The sequence below is a fragment of the Panthera onca genome, chromosome B1 (genome assembly GCF_046562875.1).
Source record: "Panthera onca isolate mPanOnc1 chromosome B1, mPanOnc1 haplotype 2, whole genome shotgun sequence".
Classification (NCBI taxonomy): Eukaryota; Metazoa; Chordata; class Mammalia; order Carnivora; family Felidae; genus Panthera; species Panthera onca.
This window is the reverse complement of record NC_138342.1, coordinates 69,776,351-69,795,501: the sequence shown is the minus strand read 5'-3', so window position 1 is coordinate 69,795,501 and position 19,151 is coordinate 69,776,351.

Below are 19,151 nucleotides of genomic sequence, written 5' to 3'. Positions count from 1 at the left end.
TGGTCAGAATCAGAAATTGGCAAGGATGATTCTTTTTTCACTCATTTCTCTGAAATCACAAAGGTAAAATAATTTGATTCTGGGTTTTACTTCATTTGCACTGTTTTAATTTGAACTTTGATTTTTGTTGAGGAATTTACGAATGGACAGAGATTGATATTTAAATTTAGAATGTCTAATTTTTTGGCATGTTATTATTGGAATAGCTCCATGTGGTCATTTGATATCATTGTAAAGTCTCTAGTAAGGCTGGCCAATGTAGGTGGATAATAATTTGGATTGAGAATAGAAAGGGGAGAGAATTTTCAGCATTAGTACAGACTGATCCTTTTAGACCTTACTAGGGGAATATGGTATCCCTCTTACCAATGTCCCAAGCAGATCCACAAAAAAGTTGGAGATCAGTGAGGGCAACAGCCTCATGATGGTGGGAGCAGGCTATCTTGAAAGAATGTAGATTTTCTCCCCTAAGACAATATCACAGATCCTGCTTTCCACAGGCTTGATGGCTAAGCTCCATAAAGTGAAAAAACAGACCCCTGGAGAGTATTTTGAGGTGTGGGCAGTGGGGACATTCTCTCCTCCCTTCAGGTTTCTTTAATGAAGCTTTTCCAAGGTTTCTCACCCCTGAAAGTCAGAATCAGTTAGCTGATTGATGAGTTTGGGAGAGGAACTAGGTAGGTATAGCTCAGCCACTTTCCCCACATCCTCAAGGGACCCAGCTGTTCTGAGAGAGCCTATAGGTGGAGTTTGATATCAAGGTAATATTGTTGCCACTTCCCCACATCATATTCCCCAATATTAATTTCATTGATCATAAAGGTAAAGGCAGCATTTTGATCTCTTTGGTGTCCATCTATCATACCCCACACATATGAGTAAAATTGAAGTATACATATATAGGTATGTACATTATTATCTAAGGCAAGGAAACCCAGTCTGTCCCTTACTGGGCTTTTTAAAGGATGTACCAGGGAAAATAAGAGGACTCCCTGACAATATTCAGTCAAGTGACTAATAAAGAGGAGCCTACATCCAGGATTTCAGAGCCATGGAGTTACCCCAAAGGAAGCTACTGAAAAACCTTAGCCCCCTCACGTTTTCAAATGAGAAAATCTGAGCAAAAAACAAGAGTTTCAAGTACAGTATTTCCAATTTCACATCCACTCCAGTTTTAAGTCTATAAAGGGGATGCCATGGAATTATTTGAGAATCTAAGGTTGAGAAACCAAGAACACAATTGTGCCTCCAAGCAGGAGTTAGGTCACATAAAAGTTATGAGGCAAGCACAAGCAAAAGCATAGTGGCGGGGAGTTGGCACTGACACCGCGTATCACACGCACCTTTTTCTACTCCCCTCATCATCACATGTTTGCACCTGCTGTCAGACTGAAATATAAATACGGTTATTCGCAAGATAGCAATGTATAGAATGAGAAGCTGGAATGCTGAAAACAAAATCAAGAAATAGGAAAACAATCCAGGTATTTTCCTAGTAGCATTCTATTAATCTAGTAAAACCCATTTTGATGACCTTATTGTCATAGACCATGGCAACACTTCTATTGGCCTTTATAGTTTTAGGGCATTTTTTAATATGTCACCCCTAACAATCCTCTGATACAAGCCAAATCAACGTTATTCTTTCTCACAACGAAAAAAAGTCAAAAACAACAACAACAAAGAAAAACCACTAAACATAGTTATGTACATGGTTTATTCAGTGTACAGCTATCAGTTACAACTAGGAATGGAAGATCAGAACCACAGAGCTTAAAACCTCCAGATTCTTTCTAATTCAATATTACTTTCTGTAATCCATGCATTCATACAGCTGGAAAATTAAAACAAAGATGTTTTTCTGAGTGAAACCTCAGCCCAGACTTGATAATTACCTTTCTGATATCCAGAGAAAGGTAAATTAGAGTTTCCTTACTCCCCTACTATGGACAATGAGATGACCCCATTCCCTTTTATTCCTATCCTCAAGTGAACTTAAGTGAAAATAAAGACATGATCTACATTAATGAGAAAGATGAAAAAATATTTTTTTCACATTTCAGTGTCATCCAATTGTTGCCAGTCTCAAATTCTTTGTACAGGGTTTGAAGTATGGAACTGAAAATATCTCAATGGCGAATAATAATCAGAGTCTCCTGACTCCTTTCTGACCACCACCATTAACTACCTAACTCATAAAAACTGTTCCAAAAGACAAACAAGCTGAAGAAGCTGCGTTAACACAAAAAATTAAAATAGGATAAGACTGAGCTCCTGACTGATGTGACCTCTTGAAGTTGTAATGAAGAGGATGTGTGCGGAGTGCACGCATGCACACACACACACACACACACACACACCATGAGCCAGTTCCCTGACTATGTTCTGTTTAATCACCAAACCCAACCCAGACTGTTGAAGAGTTTCCTTGACTAAGAGGAGCTCAGAACACTTGAGAAGCTGGGCTCTTCCAGATAATTTCATCTCAAACTTTTTAGTTGTTCCTTTCACTTACACACGTCAAAACAAAAACCCTTTCCTCCACTCATATTTCAGAAGTAATATGTAGTAGGGAAATACCCATCAGGAAGCTAACTCTCCCATCAGGGATCAAAAATGTATACCCTGAAAACCCTCAATTTTTGTATAGTTCACTTCTATTAGAGAAACACAATTCTTTTAGGTCTCCCCATCTATTTCTTTCCTCTCATCCAACAACTGACAATCTTCTTCCGTCTCTATCATTACCTCATGGCTGACTGAAAGGACAATAGTTAATCTGCAGAAATCTTTTCACTAAACCCTGTGCTGTGTTTTGTCCTTAGATAATTGGCTCCACAAAGATGCACTTGCTGCTGAATATGAACTATAGACTAACGGCTGTTACTCATAATTGAAGCTGACACTTCATACAAACTGTCACTGACATAACATTAACTTTAAACCCAGAGTAAAGAAAATGAAGGTCGCCTACTTAGTTTATCTGAACCTCACCCACCTGAATATATTTGTGACCTTTGGATCACTGAAATATTGTTTTTCAGAGGGCAAAAATAATACAAGAAGATCTTCACTGATGCTTCTAATAAAAACTACCAAGGAAAGAAGAAAATCATTATACCAAACTTAAAGCAACAGATATCTAGTCAAAACACAACACACATATTAGAGCCGGCTTATCTCTCATAAGAAAGTCATACAGCCTCACTATTTTGTTTGGTAAGATATATTCACAGTTTTTCCATACAGAATTGGTACAAACCTTTACTTAAAGAAAAGACTAGGATTTTATTTGAATCAACTTTTGTGGCCTACCTAAACTATTGCTATTTACTTCCGACATAAACAATAAATGAATAAATTGTATCCGGATACTCACAGCAGAGAGCTCAGTTCTGGCCCCTAACATCAGACGTGGCCGCTGCAGACTGAATGCTACTGTAGGGAGGTGCTTTTATTTTCCTAACAAAGTAGCACCCTCTAGTGGCTTTTCAAAATTATGAAGAAGTACAAGCCAAGCATGTGACATAATTTGTTTATTATCCAATTACGCAATGTCAAAATACTCAGGTGAGAACAAAAGCTCTCTCTGGGCATTACAGGAAGCAACCTCATTCTATGTTTTCTCTAGGAATGATGGCTTTTAATGGAAAAGATGTTTAAGCATCATTCCTCTTTCACATCTATAGTGTGTCTCTGAGAAAAATACACTTTTCTCTGGTAATACTTCATTATTCTAAGGGTGTCTGGGTAGCTCAGTGGGTTGAGCATCTGACTTCAGCTCAGGTCACAATCTCAGGGTGCATGGGTTTGAGGCCCCCATTGGGCTCAGTGCTGACAGCTCAGAGCCTGGAGCCTGCTTCAGATTCTGTGTCTCCCTCTCTCTCTGCCCCTCCCCTGCTCATGCTCTGTCTCTCTCTCTTTCAAAAATCAACATTTAAAAATAGTTTACCATTCTATTAAACTTATTATCATTATTCTCATCATTAATAGTACCACTATTGCTAATCATATTAATAGAAAAGTTTCCATTTACTGAGCATTTACTATATACCAAAAAAAGTATTCATTGTTTTACATGTTATGCCTCATTCAAAATTCACTAGGGGCACCTGGATGGCTCAGTCGTTTAAGTGTCCAACTTTTGATTTTGGCTCAGATCATGGTCTCAGGGTTCATGGGATCCGTGCTGACAGCACAGAGCCTGCTTGGGATTCTCTCTCTCCTCTCTCTGCCCTCCCCCCCTCATATTCTCTCTCTCTCTCTCTCTCTCTCTCTCTCTCTCTCATAATAAATAAATAAATATTTTTTAAATAAATAAATAAAACTCACTATAAATATATACCCTAGGTTTATCCTCATCCCATATTATGGATGAAATAATTGAGGCCACTAATATGTAAGGTAAATTGCCCAAGGTCAACTAACTAAGAAGGGGTAAAGAAAAACTAAAAATCAAACCTATATTTACATGTTTGCAAAACATTCTTACAATCTTGATTTCAACGAGCAGAAATTATCAGTAGCTTTCATATGTATCCAACATCATGAAAGTGTAAATTGAAGGGAATTACTCAAAAACAATGAAAATAAAATTGAAAATTTGTGTAAAGTTCTTTAAGGTCATATCAAAAATACAGACATTTTCCATGGTATATAAAAGTCAAATGTCAATTCTCAGACAGCAAGGAAATAGTCTCTAGAGAGCCAATATATTTCCTCATGTTTTAGTGCATGCATTACAAGAGCATGCAACACTTTCCCAGTCATGATATGTTATAAAATGAAAGAGGTATATTTATTCAGCTAGGCATTCAACAAAACACTTAGTGAATGCTTGTAACATTACCTCTGGTTCTCAAAGAACCAAGATCATTGCGCTAAGCAAGTTGCTGTGTGAATATCAAGAATTATCAGGCAAGTAGACCCGTGAAGTAAGAATTTTTTTGTGGCTGCAAGGTTTATATATTCCATCTTAAATGTCATGTGTCTGATCCCCAGGAGACAAAACTCTTTGTGATATTTAAATAAAGCTTGAAGTAAGCTAGAGGAGCAAACAAGAAAGAATGTTTATTATGTATCTGCTAGGTTCTCATTAGTAGTATATGCCCTTCACATATATCACTGTGTTGGAGAATACTGTTTCTTAAACCTATTTCCTTTTCTTCTCAAGCAGAGCTGACTGCCTTTTCAGCCTACGTGGTACTTAGGTGTGACCATGTAACTGGATTCTAACCACTGGAATGTGAGCAGAAGCAATTTGCACCAGTTCCATGCCTACCTCATGGAAACTTCCCTCCTGAGGTCCTCCACATTCCTTTGTCCTTCTGGATAACTGAGGTGGACGTAGTTCCCGGGTAACCATGGACACCATGTATTGCAGATAGCAGAGCCGTAAGATGGAAGGAAGGAGACTGACTTTGAGTCAATGCTTGGAGAAAAAAACATCTGACAATCAGGGTCATCCATTTTGCAGTTTATCCAAGTAGGAAATAAACTTCTATAAATGTGGAGTCATTATGCAAGTTTCCATCTGATTGTTAGAGCAGTGAGCATTACATAAACACAATTATTTAATCCTCACAGAAAAGTTAGTAATTTGAAGTGGGTTTATCCCCATTTTATAGAAGAAAAAACTGTGTTTCAGATAGTTTAATAACTAGTCCAGGGGAGAAACTGTGTTTCAGATAGTTTAATAACTAGTCCAGGGGAGCCTGGGTGGTTCAGTCGGTTAAACATCTGACTCTTGGTTTCAGCTCAGGTCATGATCTCGTGGCTTTGTGGGTTCGAGCCCCACGTGGGGCTCTGCACTGGCAATGCAGAGCCTGTTTTGGATTCTCTCTCTCCCTCTTTATCTGCTCCTCCCCCACTCTCACTGTCTCTCTCAAAATAAGTAAATAAACTTAAAAAAAATAACTAGTCCAAGTATTCACAACTAATAAAATTCATATGAGTCAAACTCACATCTAATTCCAAAATGTGTACTCTTTCCTCTATGTTGTACTAACAGTCCATCCACCTGCCTCCTAACAGCTATGAAACTATGAAACTACCATGTTCCTTTGTATTAGTCAGCTTAGTTATACACTACAGTAGCAAATGGCCCCAAATATCTGATGTTTTTAGAATAATGTCATTTATGTCTGTGTTAGCTTCAGTTCCTGCTGAATGGCTTCTTAATCCTGAGACCCAGGTTGAAAGAGTAGCCCTTATTTTGACCTCATAATGGAGGAAAAGGAATAATAATAGAACTAAATGATGTCTCCTAAATGTTCTCCACACACATTCTCTTGGTAGCAAGTCAACTGACCAAATCTGATATCAACAGAGTCAAGAAGTATAACCCTCAAACAGAAAAAGGCAAAAAAATAACCACACCCTCACTCTTGAAAACTAAAAGTTAAGAGAAATGTTATGAGAATGTTATGACAAAGTTAGGAGAAAATGAATTGTAACCAAATTGTGAAAAAGAAAAAGAACTAAAATATCAATGAGATAATATACTCTCCTTGATCACCGCTCCCAAAAAATTTAATTAAAAGACATGACTGAATCCAAATTGCACATTTGAACAGAAATTAGATATCTGAGTCATTTCAATGACTATCTTAAGCACACAAAGACACAAACACGTAGATATTTTAAACTACAGGTTGAAGAATAACTCTTATCCTCACAGATTACTGAGTGAAAAAAAACAAGCATGCCAAATATATGTTTGCCAATTAATAAAGGTGGAAAGAAGAAAAGAAAAAAGAAATACAGATGAGGGTGGGGACAAGGAGAAAACTGAACAATTTTGCTTATGAAGCTATAGACTAAGAAGTCATGATGCAGTTCTGGCAGGTGATATTCCCTATTCATTTCCTTATCTCATATTCCTACCTATATTTTAAAGGAAATTACTTTTTAAAAGTATGATTAAGCTGTCTCAAGTTATTAGTGCCTTATTAGTGTATTAAATCAGACCAATTGATCCAAATATTTCATCTCAAATATTTAATCCAATTTTCAGTTAATAATGGCCAGTCAAACATTGAAGAGGCATTGTCTAACTCTGATTAACTCGCCTCTGTTGCCTTATAAAACAAATTAGTCTGAGCATCTCTATCTTTTCTAAAATCATCTTGTACATTCTAGTCTCATTGAATGCTTGATAAATGGATGATGGAATAAATGGAATGGAAATTCTATGCTTCCCAGCATGATTTCACTTACGTATTTAATACTTAGCAAGTTTTACAGTAAGACTCAGTGTTATTTTATTCTTTGGAACCCAATAGAGGAAGCCAAGATGACACATGTACAGTGAAAATAGCAGTGAGCCAGAACTAAACATTAACTTCTAAGTGGGAAGAAATAAGAAATAAAGTGACAACAGAATGGATAAAAAAGTCAAATTTAGCAATCATTTGCAGAACATCTATGGATTTAGTGCAGTTGTATTTTTTTAATGTTTATTTATTTATTGAGAGAGAGAAAGAGAGTGTGCACATGCAGGGGACAGGCAGAGAGAGGGAGAGAATCCAAAGTAGCACACCATCAGCACAGAGTCCAACAATGAGGCTTGATCTCAACTGTGAGATCATGACCTGAGCCGAAATCAAGAGCCGGACGCTCAACCGACTAAGCCACCCAGGCACCCCAGTGCAATTGTATTGAATTGTATTTTAATGGTATTTGCCATTAGACTGAAGCTCTATGAGAGCAAGACCCAGGTCTGTTTTAGTTGGTGTACCCTTAGAACTTAGCACAGAAGCTACCACGAAAGGAGCTCAGGAAATACTCACCAAGATGAATGAATATTAAAACGGCTCTATGACTGATCATTTCATATAAATTATCTTTGCTAATCTTCAGCACACCCCTGGAGTTGGGCCTATTGCTGCCAATTTTACTAATGAGGGAACTGAGACTAGAGAAAGAAGACATGTGGCCCCAGTTCTCATAACTAATAAGAAGAAGAATCAAAGGGAAAAACATTAGTAGCTAAATACATAATTTATTCTGCCAGAGTAAGTGCTTGATAATTCACTGAAAGCAGTTTCCTAGGTTGGTTAAGTTGGAGGGCAAGATAAAGGACAAAAAAATTGATTTATGTACATAAAATGGAACTAAATATTCAATGGGTTTTTCCATGATGAACAAAAGAAACTAACACAAAATAGAATGAATGGCAAATGACATTACAAACATATTTATCAGAACTAAGAATGTATATGATGACTAAAGGTAGAAGACAGAGCTCCTGATAATGCCAGAAATGATTGGAATAAGAGAATTAAGTTCCTTTCTAGAGATACAAACTTCATAATTAAAGTGTATTTCTTTAACCCACAGAGCAATTGCTTGTACCAGAAATGTCACATGTATAAACCAACTGCAACACACCAGGCAATGAAAAGATGAGACCCCTTAATTCTTACGTGTCTAGATCCCTGACTTATCCATTGTATTATGTCATTTCTCTGATTTGTGTGTACCTTCTTGTGTATATTAGTCAGGATGAGGGCCTGATAGTTGCCTCAAAATGGTAACAAGATAAATAAAAGGAGAAGGAAAAAATAAAATAGTTGCCTTGCCTTTATTGTACAAACTATTTTCCAGATTATCAAAATAATTCATAGAAGAATATTCTTCTTTAAGGATAAATTCTGGCTAATAAATGATAGAATTAGAGTAGAACCCTTTTGCAACCCTAATGAAATCATGAATCTAGGCAAGAGTCAGCAATGGCTGCTAAAACCAATAGGTAAAGGGCTGTTGAGGAAATTATAATGGATCAATCAACTGACAACAACTACACTCACTGATCAATTATCACAAAAAAAGATAACCAGATATCATGAGCTTTCTGATGTGATCCAAGAAGAAATATATTGTACTACTAAGCAAGCGGTCTTTCCACAAAAAGCAAACATGCGTCTGATCAACACTCTAGGTCTCCCTGCTCTTTCACAGAAAATCCAGGGAATGAGAGGAACATGGTAAATGACACCTCCTGGAATGCAATTAGCTAAATCCAGGACGTAGGAAACTCTAGAAACAAGTGACTTGTTTTCCTCAATAAGTAAAGGGCAAGTGAAAAAAGAAAAAAAAAAAAACCAGGAAGGAGGAGCTGTTGTTTAGAAGTCTTGTCCTTAAGCATATTATAAAGAGACATATGCATTGTGGACCTTTTCTGGGACCTGATTCAAATGATACCAACTGTAAACAGACATTTATGACATAACTGGGGAAATTTGGATACTGCCGGACACATTTAGTGATATTAAGAAATTGTTGTTAATTTGGGGAATGTAATGATGCTAAAAATAGTCCCTATTTTTGTAATGCACACTGAATTCTAACATAACATAATAAGCTATCTGAAGTTAGCTTCAACATAATCCGTTAGGGGAATATAAGAGTTACAGTTGAAATAAAATTGGCCATTTGCTGGTAATTCTTGGAACTGGATGACCAGTTTTTTACAGTATTCTCTCTTCTGTTTTGTTTTATTTTTTATTTATTTATTTTGAGAGACAGAAAGAGACACAGAGAGCACAAGCAGGGGAGGAGCAGAGAGAGAGAGAGAGAGAGAGAGAGAGAACCCAAAGTAGGCTCTGTCCCTCCAGATGGAGTTCGAACACACAAACCATGAGATCATGCCTGAGCCGAAATCAAGAGTAGGATGTTTAACCGACTGAGCCACTCAGGCACCCCTCTCTCTTCTGTTTTTACTTAAAATTTTCCATCATGAAGATAAAGAGAGGGATCACCTGATAGAGTACTGAGAATCTGACATCTCCTTATCATAAAATGAACTTTCAAGGCATCGTGAGGAGCAAGGTGTAGCACTGTAGTAATCGGTTAAGTCCCCATCCATAGAAATCTAGACTTAGACTCATGCACAATATGGCTGGAAGAGCAAAAGAAATTTCTTTCCGGAGTAATGTTTTACAACACTGTTAAAGTTTCTCTTGTCTCTGATACATTGGCTGACTCTGGTCTTGTGAGAACCTTGTCTCCCAGCTGAAAAGCTTCCACTTGTGCTGGGGTTGGGAGAGGGAAGTAGCCACTCCCTCTGCCGCAGACCCATGACCTGCTGTCACCCACAACCCTGCACATCAGTAGGAAACTAAACACTGTAAATCCATAGCAACCACCTCAGTGCCATCCAGACTTGCAGGAAGCTCTAGAAAACATGTGTTAATAATGGTTATGATGATTCACTACAAAGCTGGCAGTGTTTCACACTGCCCACCTCACCCAATTCTGCACATAGTTACAGAGACTTCAACAGGATCAATATGAAGAAAAAGATACCCCTAATAATTTGGCCTGTGTTTTTCCAAGAAAACCTATTTTAGTGTGGTTGGCAATGTAGTTTAGTTGGAAAATCTTTTTTTTTTTTTTTCCTTTAGAGAAAGGCAGCCGTCCGTGCACCTGTTCACATTCTTCATTTGCAGTAGAGAGTATCAGGGAGAAATGGTCAGCCACTTTGGCAGCTATAGTTAGTCAGGGCTTCCTTTTTTGCGACCCTCAGAACAAAAACATTTTTTTTAATTTGGCAAATACTTGAATGCTATATATAGCTGCAAATGGCCTTTGAGAGACTAGCAATCCAGATATCAGAGAATATATAATATGGTATGTCATAGAATTAGAAAGAAAATCATAGGAAATTGGTTGTTTTGAATCAAGAATTAAATCTCTGGGGCACCTGGGTGGCTCAGTTGATTAAGCGTTCAACTTTGGCTCAGGTAATGATCTCACAGTTCATGGGTTTGAGCCCCATATGAGGCTCTGTGCTGACAGCTGGAGCCTGCTTCGAATTCTGTGTCTCCCTCTCTCTCTTCCCCTACCCCGCTCACACTCTGTCTCTCTGTCTGTCTCTCTCAAAAATAAATAAGCATTAAAAAAAATTTTTTTAATGAATTCTGAAATCTGGAGAACACTCACCAGATTCAAGAATTCTTAGGTTTTCAGTCAAATAGGAGATTAAGAAGTCACAAAGAAAAAATCTGAAATTTATTCCTCTAGTTATATATCATGTGGTGTTTTTTTCTTGGTGGAAACATTTACAAAATAGGATTGATGAATTATTTGGGGAGAAATGTTGTGTGACATTCTATTATATTATAACTGTATATAATATTTGGGTTTTTCAAAGTCAAAGTCACACTAATATGGGGCCAGACCACTACTAAATAGTAAAAATACAATTAGAAATCTAAATATATGTCTACTTGCTCTTAATAGATACCATTAAAATATGATTAAACCACTGTAAGAACTGCCTTTAAAAATTACTTAATTGTACCTGCTGGGCTCCATACCAGCCATGGTGTAGACTTCTAAAACTGCAGTCTTTGAGCTTCCCTGGTTGTAAAGACTCTCAGTAATCAGGCCCTTCTCATTTTCAATGGTTTGGGGACGTTCTTTTCTTATGTGATCCTCTGTGTGTTCCTCAATAGCTCTCACTTTCACGCTCTTTCTTTCTCTTTCTCTCTCCTCTCTCCAAGATAAGGGCTTCCTCCCCTCTGCAGCACCCATGATCCTTTTCTCTCCCAAATCACAAATCCATATTGCCTACCTTCCATGATATGGCCTCTTCTCTCCCTCTAGTTGTGCTTAGATTGATTTATTGGGTGTTCAGAATGATCTTGTATTTATCTAGCTGTGTTTGAGGGATGAGGCAAGCACAGGGTTCCCCTACTACTCCACCATCTTAACAAAGCAGGAAAGAATATCCAATGGAAAAAAAGACAAATGGTGTCTCTTCACCAAATGGTGTTGGGAAAACTGGACATCAACATGCAGAAGAATGAAGCTGGACCACTTTTTTACATCATACCCAAAAATAAATTCAAAATGGGTGAACGAACTAAATGTGAGATATTAAACCATCACAATTCTAGAGGAGAATATAAGCAACAACCTCTTTGACATCGACCATAGCAACTTCTTACTAGATACATCTCCAGAGGCAAGGGAAACAAAAGCAAATGTGAACTATTGGGACTTCATCAAAATAAAAATCTTCCATGGAGCAAGAAAACAATCAACAGAACTAAAAGACAGCCTACAGAATGGGAGGATATATTTGCAAATGACATATCTGATAAGTGGTTAGTATCTAAAATCTATAAAGAACCTATCAAATCCAACACCCAAAAAAACAAATATCCAGTGAAGAAATGGACAGAAGACATGAATAGATATTTTTCCAAAGAAAACAGATGGCTAAAAGACATTTTTATAAAAAGATGCTCAACACTACTCATCAACAGGGAAATACAAATCAAAACTATAATGAGACACCGCCTCACACCTGTCAGAATGGATCAAAGTAACAATCAGGAAATAACAGCTGTTGGTGAGGATGCAGAGAAAGGGGAACCCTCTTACACTGTTGGTGAAAATGCAAACTGATACAGCTACTCTAGAAAATATTATGGAGGCTCCTTAGAAAGTTCAAAATAGAACTACCCTATGACCCAGCAATTTTCACTACTAGGTATTTACCCAAAGAATACAAAAATACTGACTCCAAGGGTCACATATACCCTGATATTTATAGCAGCACTATCAACCATAGTCAAATTATGAAAAGAGCCCAAATGTCCATTGACTGATAAATGGATAAAGAAGATATAGATAGATAGATAGATAATGGAATATTACACCGCCATAAAAAAAGAATGAAATCTTGCCATTTGCAGTGATGTGAATGGAGCTAGAATGTATTATGCTAAGCAAAATAAGCCAGTCAAAGAAAGACGAATATCATATAATTTCATTCATATGTGGAATTTAAGAAATGAAGCAGATGAACATAGGGGAAAAAAGAGAGAGAGGCAAACCATAAAGCAGACTCTTAACTATAGAGAACAAACTGAGGGTTGTGGGAGGGGAAATCGGCAGGGGGATGAATTAAATGGGTGATGGCTATTACGGAGAACACTAGTTGTGATGAGCACTGGGTGTTGCATGTAAGTAATGAATCACTAAATTCTACTCCTGAAACTAATATTACACTCTATGTTAACCAACTAGAATTTAAGTAAAAACAGAAAAAATTAATTCCAAAGACAGACTTGGAAATTGAGATTTGCTATCAAATCCTAGAAACTACAATTTGCCTGATTCTGGAAAAATAGTATCTCAAACTGAAAACTTAGCCAGGAAATTAGAAGGTAACACAGAATAAATTCTATACTGCCAGTCAAGGGACTGGCCTCTAGCCCTGGTTCAACTGCATATTAGCGTGAGACTAAACTAGCCAATTAGCATTTCTGAGCCTCTATTCTGTTATGTATAAGATGAGGGATTTTCACTTTCTGCTTCCAAAACCTTGTGTGACTTAATAAATTAAAAACATTGAAAAGCTGTAGAATCTAGTTTAAAAATTTTTGAAGTAGAAAGGCGACCACCTAAAAAGATGATTATCTTACAAGATTTCTGAAAGAAACTAATTGCTGGACTGGGACATTGTACTTAATGTTAAGTTTCCCAGGGAGAATAATTTTTTGAAAAAGAACAAATTCATCAGCACAAACAACCTCATTCCTGGAAATAAATTTGAATAGGAATGAATTCATCACCTGACTATAGTAGAGAATCTGGCTAACATTGTAAAAATTTGTCATTTAATCAATTACAGCTTTATAAATGGCACAGAAATGTCACTCAAATGCATGTTTCAATTACAAACCCTCTCAGTAAAGACATAGCAAAACATAAAGGGATAGTAGGATGAGATACTGTGGCTTAGGCACGCTGTTCCCTGATGACTTCACCAAAGAATGAAAAGAACTCTTTCTCAAGTATCAGATATCTTAAGAGAACTTTATGCAAAGCAGCTTTGTAGTCAGCAAAAATTGTTTTCTCTAGCTTCATTTGTATTGTATCTAGGCTGTGATGTTAGCTCAGGTCCAAAACATATGCTTTAGATATCAGAGAAATGGAAGTAAACTATTCATTTGGTTGTGAAAACTGTAGCAGCCTGACTGGTGTTTTGCCTAGGTAGGAGGCTAACCTTCTCTGCACGTACAGCGATAGACACCTCTTAAGTTGAGCTAATTAAAAAAGGATTTGAGAACTTTCCAAGCACCCACTCATGTTAATTGTATAGTACAGAAGAACACCTGCACATGCAAAAACATACAGGAATCTTTTTATTTTAGGGATATAATCCTTGTTCGGTGATATCAGTTATTGCTCTTTCCAACTGTCACTTATATTTAGAATTTGTGTGTGGTCTTTTGTCAAATTAATTTTTATTTTTATATGATGAAATATATCATCCTTCTCCTTTATGCTCTAGGTTTCTGTCTCGTTTTCTGCCACGTTCCCTATTTTCTCTAATATTTTCTTTTCTTAAATTTTGATCTATCATTTATTTTAATGAATGATGTAAGGAATAGATCTAATTTTTGTTTTCTTCCAGACAGATTGCCAATTTTGACAGCATCTTTATTATATAAACCTGGATTAGGATTTTATTTTAAATGTAGGAAAGAACATAAGGTACTGATTTTTTTAATTTTTATGTAACTGGAATTAAGTTTTTCCCTAGGAGAATAACTGGCCAACAGGTCTCAATGCTTCCTGAAATTTACTCTACTTAGACAATAAAATTGTCACGAGCTTAGATAATGATGATTATATTTATGCTTATTATAATCTAAGATCCTTAAAGACAGAAACCATACTTTATTGATTCTATATCCCACCACAATTCAGGGATTACTTTGCATATATTAGGTTTTCAATAATACTTTTTTAAATTAACACTATGGTAGTGGAGTATGTATCCAATTTATCCAAGAGACGTGAGGATATCTTGAAAAGAAAAGAGTCTCAAGCTTTATTGTCATCATTGAAGATTCATTTTGCAATACATGAAAACATGTCTACCAACTGCGGTTAACAGGAAAATTCCCACAGGTTTAGTGTGATTATAACATTTGAAGGAAGGAAGCCACAACATAATTGATCATGATAGCTAATTAGGAGATGGCTAATTGTTACAAACACTGTTGATAAGGTACCCAACAGTTAGGCCCCTTCTTCCTTGATAACAAATCAGACTTGTTTGGGGCTTCATTCCTTTATGTAAGGTTAGTTCTCAAGAGGTGAATTATGACTGTTGTCATAATCATGACATTACATGATGTCTCATTTCCCTTGATAGTGATTTGTTAACGCATGGGCATGTGACCCAATTCTGGCTGATGAGACCTACAGGCAAATCTGCTGTAGGATTTCTTAGAAAAGTTTTCTCTGATAATAGCAGGAAATGCAACAGATGAGACCCTTTTCTTTTTCTCTGGTTGTTGTTGATCTGTCTTCCAGTCACAGATTGCTAAAAGATTAAAAAGACCTGGATCCTTAAGGACATCGCTGAACCACAAAATCAACTAACCCTGGAACTTCCACTAATTCCAGATTTATCATTACATGGAGAATTAAACTCCTTATGTTTAAGTGGGATACTTGTAGTTGGATTTTCTTTACTTACACTTGAAAGCACTATAACTCCTACATACCAAGCAATAAATAAGAGCACAGACTTTGGATCAATGGCCAGCTTTCTATCCACTACTTTTTATTTGGAGACTGAAATAAATTTTTATTTAGTTTCTTCTATCTTGTTTTGTTCCATACAACTGAAACTAATCCCCGTTTGAGTTTATTAATCAATGAAATAGATAATTACTGGCAAAAAAAAGGATAATATGAAACATTGTTTTTTTATTTAGAAATAGAGTTGAGGTACATGGGCACATACACTCCAGTGTTTATAGCAGCACTATCAACAATAGCCAAATTATGGAAAGAGCCCAAATGTCCATCGACTGATGAATGGATTAAGAAGATGTGATAGATAGATAGATAGATAGATAGATAGATAGATACCAGAATACAACTCAGTGATGAAAAAGAATGAAATCTTGTCATTTGCAACAACATGGATGGAAATGGAGGGTATTGTGCTAAACAAAATTAGAGAAAGATATCAAATGATTTCACTCATATGTGGAATTTGAGAAACTTAACAGATGATCATAGAGGAAGGGAAGGAAATATAAGGTAAAAATAGAGAGGGAGGCAAACAATAAGAGACTCCTAAATACAGAGAACAAACTGAGGGTTGATGGAGGTGGAGGTAGGGAAAATGAGTGAGGGCATTAAGGAGGGTGCTTTTTGGAATGAGCACTGGGTGTTATATGTAAGTGATGAATCACTAGATTCTACTTCTGAAGCCAAGACTACACTGTATGTTAACTAGTTTGAGAATAAAATAATAATAATAATAATAATAATAATAATAATCACATAAATAAATAAATAAATAAATAAATAAATAAATATTCAAAGTTTACAAACAATGAAAGAAATAGAGTTGAACCTCTAAAATAAAGACCAAAGAAGGACCTTTCTTTGATTCTGAAATCAATGATTGGAGTTCCACATCAATATTGTGGGTGACCATATAAATTATTATCAAACTATCAAGCTTTTGAGAATGAAGAGGTTGCTAATTAAAATTATATAATTTTTTGAAATATTTACTTATTGAATGACAAACTGCTTTATTTAAAAACTATTCTCAATTAAAATTCTTGCTAAAAATGTATGTACATATGTATTTAAAAAATGTTTAAAATCTTTATATTAATTATGTGAATATTTTAAAATAAAATAAGCAGGATAATTAAGTAGTACTGATATGCATTCACATACTTTAATCAGTTTCTTAACCATGTCTTTGTAATCCTGAGTCACTGGAATTCTTCTAACTGATGTAGTTTTTCTTTAAAAAAAAAAAAGTTTATTCATTTATTTTGAGAGAGAGAGAAATCATGAGTGAGAAAGGGGCAGAGAGAGAGGGAGGGAGAAAGAATCCCAAGAGGCTCTGCACCCCACACTAGGCTCAAGGGGGGGCTCAGATGGGGGCTCCATCTCATGACTATGAGGCCATGATCTGAATCGAAATCAGGAGTCAGAAGCTCAAGTCACTGAGCCACCCAAGCACCCCTGATATAGTTTTTCTTATATGCTTTCACTAGTTTGTTTTTGGTGGTGGTTGTTTTTCCCCCACAAAATTGCCTGCAATCATTTTCAAAGTAGTGTTTTATAGTCAATACATTTTAAATTATTTTTTAACATTTATTTATTTTTGAGACAGGGCATGAATGGGGAAGGGTCAGAGAGAGAAGGAGACACAGAATCCGAAACAGGATCCAGGCTCCGAGCTGTCAGCACAAGCCCCACGCGGGGCTCGAAATCACGGACCACGAGACCATGACCTGAGCGGAAGTTGGACGCCTAACCGACTGAGCCACCCAGGCGCCCCTATAGTCAATAAATTTTAAAATGTTGACACCTTCAGAGCGCCAGGGTGGCTCAGTTGGTTAAGTGTCTGACTCTTGGTTTCTACTCAGGTCATGATCTCGCAGTTTGTGAGTTTGAGCCCTGCATTGAGCTCTGTGTTGACAGCTCAAAGCCTGAAGCCTGCTTCAGATTCTTTCTTTCTCTCCCTCTCTGCCCCTCCCCCACTTGCTCTTTCTCTCTCTCAAAAATAAAAAAACAAAAAAAATTTTTTTGAATGTTGACACCTTCAATGAACTTTTATGTGTAGAAATAACATTTTTTAAATAAGAAAATATTCTTACCACAGATAGTAATTTTTTCACTTAGAAATTTATAAATACTTCAACCCAAAATTTTCAGAGTATTGCCTTTTTGCCTACTTCAGGGCACCTTTCTTCAGTAAATTCTTTTTACAAAACAAAACTTTTCCAATAAGCCATCTCTGCTTGCCGCACATGCATCTCCCACACCAGAGAAGAGGCCATGGCAGAAGCTGCCAGTACCAAACAAAAGTCCAACCCATTCTGATTTACTTTAAGGCAAATACTAATGGTAATGCTTCATTTCAGGGAAAATGCTAAATTGTGTGTGGGATACTGGATCTCCCACCATAAAACAAACAGTTCCAGACAAGCCAGGAGGTATAGCCAGCCTACCTATAATGCAATGTCTATGATTTGCACTTTGAAGTTTTCTAAGTGAAGTACCATTGAAGTATTTAATGAGTTAAATACTTACATACAATGTTAAATGCTAAATACAATGAAGTATTTAACAAGTTAAATACTTGCTAAGTAATCTGAATTTGTAATTTTTTTCAAATTCCTCAAATTCAACAAATTACATCTAGCATGTCTTTCCACAGTATTAAGTTCGGCTTTCATATGAACAACTACTGTTTATTACACTCTTATCACACTCTTCTAGATTTTCATAATTTTAACTAAAGTATGGAATTTAAAAACACAAGTTTGACCAGTAAGCAGGTTTGGAATCAAATGTAATACTTTTGGTCATCATTGTGGAACCTGGATGGCATAAACCCCCTGTTTGAGGTAGGAAATATGAAATCAGAAGTAGTATAAGTCTCTCCTTTAAGAAGAGAAATAGCTTTCAAGAGAAATTATAAAGCAATCACTAGATTGTTTTTCAGGGGTAGTAAAACAAATTGACCCTTCTTTGGAATATCCACTGTATCTTGTGATGTACAAAACATCTTACTTGTTAGGCTAAGACTGAAAGTCATGATACAGACTATGTTTTGCTATATTCTGTTGAGTACCATACTTCTAATATTTCCTAACATTGAACTTCTAAAGAGATAAAAGTCCTCAAATTCATGTTTTTTATTTTAAAATATAAACTAACTCCTATTCTTATATATGTTTTAAGTTTTGTAAAATTATGGAAATTGTATATCCACACCAGCATGACTAGTAGGGAAAAAAGGGAATAGTGATGAACTTTTCTTACAAGTACTTAAAAAGAGAATACATTTGCAATGAAACACCTAGGTATTTTTTAATTTCTTTCCTACTTTAGTCTGGGTCTTCTATTTTCTAAAAATATAGAAACTCAATGTAATAGCCCCGAGTCCATATTGATATGAATACACCATTGAATAAATAAATAAGAGAGAACAGACAAATCTCTCATGCAGAAGAATTCCAAATAACTTATATAGATACTCTGCCCTCGAGGAGGTATAGTAGAACTCCCCACTACTTAAGTATGGGCTACACAAAGTGAATTTGTTCAAAGAGTATAGTATGGAGAGGGGAAGTGGG